This window comes from Rhipicephalus sanguineus, unplaced genomic scaffold, assembly GCF_013339695.2.
Source record: "Rhipicephalus sanguineus isolate Rsan-2018 unplaced genomic scaffold, BIME_Rsan_1.4 Seq1129, whole genome shotgun sequence".
Taxonomy (NCBI): domain Eukaryota; kingdom Metazoa; phylum Arthropoda; class Arachnida; order Ixodida; family Ixodidae; genus Rhipicephalus; species Rhipicephalus sanguineus.
Window position 1 is genome coordinate 92195 of NW_023614377.1, and position 6000 is coordinate 98194.

Genomic DNA, 6000 nt, shown 5'->3' on the forward strand with positions numbered 1-6000 from the left:
TGGGATATATTGAAAGAAGTGGGCATAGGGGACGACTGTATACAGATTTGAGGGAAATATACCGAGAAAATACAGTTTGTATAGAATGGGAAGGAATAAGTAGCAAGGGCACAGCGTTGAAATTAGCAAGGGGCTGAGACAGGGATGTCCTTTGTCCCCGCTGTTATTCATGCTGTACATGGTGAGGATGGAAAAAGCGCTAGAAGGTAGCAACATTGGATTTAATTTGTCACACAAACAGGTCGGAGCGATGGTTGAGCAGAAGCTTCCAGGTCTATTTTATGCTGATGATATTGTCTGATTTGCGGACAGTCAAGATGATATACAGCGACTGGCAGATATATGCGGAAGGGAATGTGAGGCCTTAGGACTAGGATTTAGTGCAACAAAATGTGGATTGGTGGTATTCAATGATCACGAAGACCATGCGGTCTTCATACAGGCCCAAATAATACCGAGGGTAAGCGAGTACAAGTACCTCGGAGTATGGGTAAATGAGGGGGATAGATATATGGAGGTACAAGAGAAAGCACCGGTAGCAAAGGGAAAGAGGAATGCTGCAATTATGAAGCACAGAGCTTTATGGGGATACAATAGGTACTAGGTGCTTCGAGGGCTGGGAAGGGTGTGATGGTCCCGGGGGCTTACATTGGGAACTCAGTGGTATGCATGAAGTCAGAGGTACAATCGGGAATGGATGTAAATCAAAGGGCGGTGGGCCGCCTCGCGTTTGGCGCTCACGGGAAGACGACAAATGAGGCTGTAAAGGGAGATATGGGATGGACAGGCTTTGAAGTGAGGGAAGCTCAGAGCAAAATTAGATTCGAAGAGAGGCTGAGGAAAATGAAGAAGAGTAGATGGGCAGAGAAGGTTTTCAGGTATTTGTATAGAAAAAGCGTTGACACGCAGTGGAGAAAAAGAACTAGGAGGCTCACCAGTAAATATACGGCTAGCAGTGCGGGCGATATGGCAACAAGGAGCATTAAGCGGAAGGTCAGAGAGGCGGAGAGGACTTATTGGATGACAGCGATGGAAAAGAAGCCGGTTCTGAGTAACTACCGAAAGGGAAAAAATGAAATAAGGAAGGAAAGGTTTTATGATAATTCAAGGGGAAGCGCTTTACTGTTTGAAGCAAGGTCGGGCTGCCTTAGAACGCGTAGTTATAAAGCGAGATTCAGTAACGAAGAAGAACAATGTACATGCTGCGGGGGAACTAAGGAAACGATGGAACATGTACTGATTGAATGTGGCGACATTCACCCAGGTGTACGTGTGGGCACGAGTCTACATGAAGCCTTGGGTTTTAGGGACAACAATGGAAAGCTGAACACGTCCGCGATAGAAATAAGTAAGAGACGGTTAGAGTATTGGTGGCAGAAAAGTAGAGATAAAGTACAAAAATAAATAATGGGAAAAAAATAAGGTTATTCTGCCTTAAGAGGCAGACAGATAGACCGTGAATTTATAATTTTTTGGTATATTAACATAGATTTAATCAATGTAGATAAGGTATCAGGCCAGCATCAAACAAGGAAGTTTTTTTCTTTTTTCTTCGAGCATGGTGGCAGACATGTCACCGCCCCGTTATAAAGGGGACGCTCATGGCATCCATCCATCCATCCAGTTCTGTGTACGCCAATTATTAGAAAACGAAAATGATGGTCCATAGTTCTAAATTTTTGATAATGAATGCCAAGTTGTTTTCGACCTTTACTAAGATAGACCAAACATAACAAAAAAGAAAGAGTTGCTTTACATGATTTGTTTTCTTTTGTTTAACCAGCACAGGAGGTCCCCTTGCAGCCTAGAGCTTTGGGACCTCCTTCTGTATATTATTTTTCCTATGTATTATCTTTTTCGAATGAATAAAATCATTTCTTCTTCTTCTTCTTAGAACGATAAGTTCAACGCATCGACAACGTCACCACCTAGACAACAGTGCAGGTGAAGTACGTCCGCGTGACCTAATGGATAAGGCGTCTGACTTCGGATCAGAAGATTGCAGGTTCGAGTCCTGTCGCGGACGACTTTTTTTTTACGTTACCCTAGCCTTACAGCCTCTGCGTACAGATGGCGCTGCAAGACTGCACCAGTTTCTGTGTACGCCAATTATTAGAAAACGAAAATGATGGTCCATAGTTCCAAATTTGGGTAATGGATGCCAAGTTGTTTTCGACCTTTACTAAGATAGACCAAACATAACAAAAACAAAAAAGAAAGAGAACGATAAGTTCAACGCATCGACAACGTCACCACCTAGACAACAGTGCAGGTTGAAGTACGTCCGTGGGCCTAATGGATAGGCGTCTGACTTCGGATCAGAAGATTGCAGGTTCGAGTCCTGTCGCGGACAACTTTTTTTTTTACGTTACCCTAGCCTTACAGCCTCTGCGTACAGATGGCGCTGCAAGACTGCACCAGTTTGAAAATTATGTTTGGAAGGATGTAATTGAAAATTATGTTTGGGAAGGATGTAACAGGATCACATCAGAAAGGAGAGGTGGGGGGGTTGGAATGCTAATTCATAGCAGAACAAAATGGGAGAGAGTGAAACAAACGTGTTCAGAGCACATATGGGTTTCGGGCACAGTAGGTGGAAAGAAAACGTGGCTAGGTGTAGCTTACTTGTGGGACGGGGAATAACTGCAGAGAAAAGAATCTGGAGATAGTGAAATGCATAAGCACCGATATTAAAGAATTTGTCATGATGCCGAAATAATCCTTCTAGGGGACATGAACGCTCACATTCATGACCTTGACGGATATTCAGACACCAATGGCAGTTATTGCTAGATCTCTGCGAGGCAACATAGTCTTGAGATAGTTAACGTGGGGCCTAGTGTGAGGGGCAGATCACGTGGGAAGTCGGAAACAGGCAATCGAGCATTGATTACTGTCTCATGACAGAAGGAATATATGACAAACTTAGAGAGGTGAGAATAGACGAGGAAGGCATTAACAGCTTGGGTAGTGATCATAAACGCATAATATTACAAATGGGATATAAAACTCAAATAAGAACGTAGAATCAAATTTTGGCAGCTTGTATCTAAATGACAAACAATAACAAATATAGCCGCAAGAGTCGAGGAAAAAGTAGACCAACTACCAGGCAAAGACTGGAAGTATAGTGAGCTGCTACATGTAATCACGAAAGAACTGGAAAAAGAGAAGAAAACTATTTGTTGGAAAGGAAAGAGAAAGCAAAAGTTGGTGGAAACAAAGAAATCCGGGAGCGATCGAGAAGCGACGTGAGGCATCACGAGAGCACAGACAGGCAAAAAGAGAAGCGGCCACAGGACGAAGTCACCAAATATGGGAATATATTTAGAGCAAAATCCATTGTGCAGAAATTAGTCGTGGCAAAAATAAAGATGAAAGTGAACGCTGGATGACAGAGATTCGCGAAAGAAGAAGGCCGCGCCTAGGATATTTGGAGCCACCTAAAAGCCGCTAGGTAGGAAAGTCTGTCACAATGCAACAACGTTTGGTAGATGAAGGAGGAAATCCATTGAAGGTACGAAGCGCTAGGTTACATCCGAAGATAACAGCCGATTCGTTTAAAAAGGTCACCCAGGGGATTCCCCCGGTGAGTAAAAGTACGCAAAGGAATGCAACTGACGAAGACGTCGTACTAGAGAATTTCAATTGGAAGAAGGCCGAAGGAAAAATTTCCTAAGCGCACTACTCCGTGCTTACATGGGTTTCCCGTCAGCCTCATTAACGACTCGGACATAACACTAAAGAAGCACTGCTGAAAGCCGTAGAAAAGGGCTTACAGGAGAGGGAAATACCAGACAGTTGGCGAAAAAGTAGAATGAACTTAATCTGTAAAGGCAGGGGAGAAAGGGATAACATTCGCTCATATAGCCACTAACCATTACATCGGTGCTATACAGGTTGGCGATGCAGCAGTAAATTAAAAATAGAAGCGTGGGTAGAACAAAATGATATTTGGGAGAAACTTCAGATGGATTTCGAATCGACAGGCGGTTAGACGATATCTGTTTGTTCTTACCCAGTGTATAGAAATATCGAAAATAGAAAACAGGCCCTTATACGTAGCTTATCTAGATATCACCGGGGCGTAGGACAACGTTAATCAGGAAATTTTGTGGGATATATTGAAAGAAGTGGGCATAGGGGACGACTGTATACAGATTTTGAGGGAAATATAACCGAGAAAATACAGTTTGTATAGAATGGGAAGAATAGTAGCAAGGACAGCGTTGAAATTAGCAAGGGGCTGAGACAGGGATGTCCTTTGTCCCCGCTGTTATTCATGCTGTACATGGTGAGGATGGAAAAAGCGCTAGAAGGTAGCAACATTGGATTTAATTTGTCCACACAAACAGGTCGGAGCGGATGGTTGAGCAGAAGCTTCCAGGTCTATTTTATGCTGATGATATTGTCTGATTTGCGGACAGTCAGATGATACAGCGACTGGCAGATATATGCGGAAGGGAGTGTGAGGCTCTAGGACTAGGATTTAGTGCAACAAAATGTGGATTGATGATATTCAATGATCACGGAGACCATACGGTCTTAATACAGGGCCAAAAAATACCGAGGTAAGCGAGTACAAGTACCTCGGAGTATGGGTAAATGAGGGGGATAGATATATGGAGGTACAAGAGAAAGCATCGGTAGCAAAGGGAAAGAGGAATGCTGCAATTATGAAGCACAGAGCTTTATGGGGATACAATAGGTACGAGGTGCTTCGAGGGCTGTGGAAGGGTGTGATGGTTCCGGGGCTTACATTTGGGAACTCAGTGGTGTGCATGAAGTCAGAGGTGCAATCAGGAATGGATGTAAATCAAAGGACGGTGGGCCGCCTCGCCTTGGGCGCTCACGGGAAGACGACAAATGAGGCCGTGAAGGGTGATATGGGATGGACAGGCTTTGAAGTGAGGGAAGCGCAGAGCAAAATGAGATTCGAAGAGAGGCTGAGGAAAATGAAGAAGAGTAGATGGGCAGAGAAGGTTTTCAGGTATTTGTATAGAAAAAGCGTTGACACGCAGTGGAGAAAAAGAACTAGGAGGCTCACCAGTAAATATACGGCTGCAGTGCGGGCGATATGGCAACAAGGAGCATTAAGCGGAAGGTCAGAGAGGCGGAGAAGACTTATTGGATGACAGCGATGGAAAAGAAGCCGGCTCTGAGTAACTACCGAAAAGGAAAAACGAAATAAGGAGGAAAGGTTTTATGATAATTCAAGGGGAAGCGCTTTACTGTTTGAAGCAAGGTCGGGCTGCCTGAGAACGCGTAGTTATAAGCGAGATTCAGTAACGAAAGAACTATGTACATGCTGCGGGGGAACTAAGGAAACGATGGAACATGTACTGATTGAATGTGGCGATATTCACCCAGGTATACGTGTGGGCACGAGTCTACATGAAGCCTTGGGTTTTAGGGACAACAATGGAAAGCTGAACACGCCCGCGATAGAAATAAGTAAGAGACGGTTAGAGTATTGGTGGCAGAAAAGTAGAGATAAAGTACAAAAATAAATAATTGGGGGAAAAAAGGTTATTCTGCCTTAAGAGGCAGAGAGATGGACTGTGAATTTATATTTTTTGTTATAATAACATAGATTTAATCAATGTAGATAAGGCATTAGGACAACATATGAAACAAGGAGTTTCTTTTTTCTTTTTTTTTCTTTTTTTATCCTTCGAGCCTGGTGGCAGACATGTCACCGCCCCGTTATAAAGGGGACGCTCATAGCATCCATCCATCCATCCAGTTCTGTGTACGCCAATTATTAGAAAACGAAAATGATGGTCCATAGTTCCAAATTTTGGATAATGGATGCCAAGTTGTTTTCGACCTTTACTAAGATAGACCAAACATAACAAAAAAGAAAGAGAACGATAAGTTCAACGCATCGACAACGTCACCACCTAGACAAGAGTGCAGGTTGATACGTCCACGTGGCCTAATTTATAAGGCGTCTGACTTCGGATCAGAAGATTGCAGGTTCGAGTCCTGTCGCGGACG

At 43.6% G+C, this 6000-nt stretch overlaps 2 non-coding genes across 2 annotated transcripts; both read left to right on the forward strand.

Moving 5' to 3' along the window:
- The first annotated feature begins 1953 nt into the window (after positions 1–1953).
- Trnar-ucg (transfer RNA arginine (anticodon UCG)) lies at positions 1954–2026 on the forward strand. The gene has a single exon. It is a non-coding gene; the product is annotated as a tRNA-Arg (tRNA).
- Positions 2027–5927: 3901 nt separating this feature from the next.
- Trnar-ucg (transfer RNA arginine (anticodon UCG)) lies at positions 5928–6000 on the forward strand. The gene has a single exon. It is a non-coding gene; the product is annotated as a tRNA-Arg (tRNA).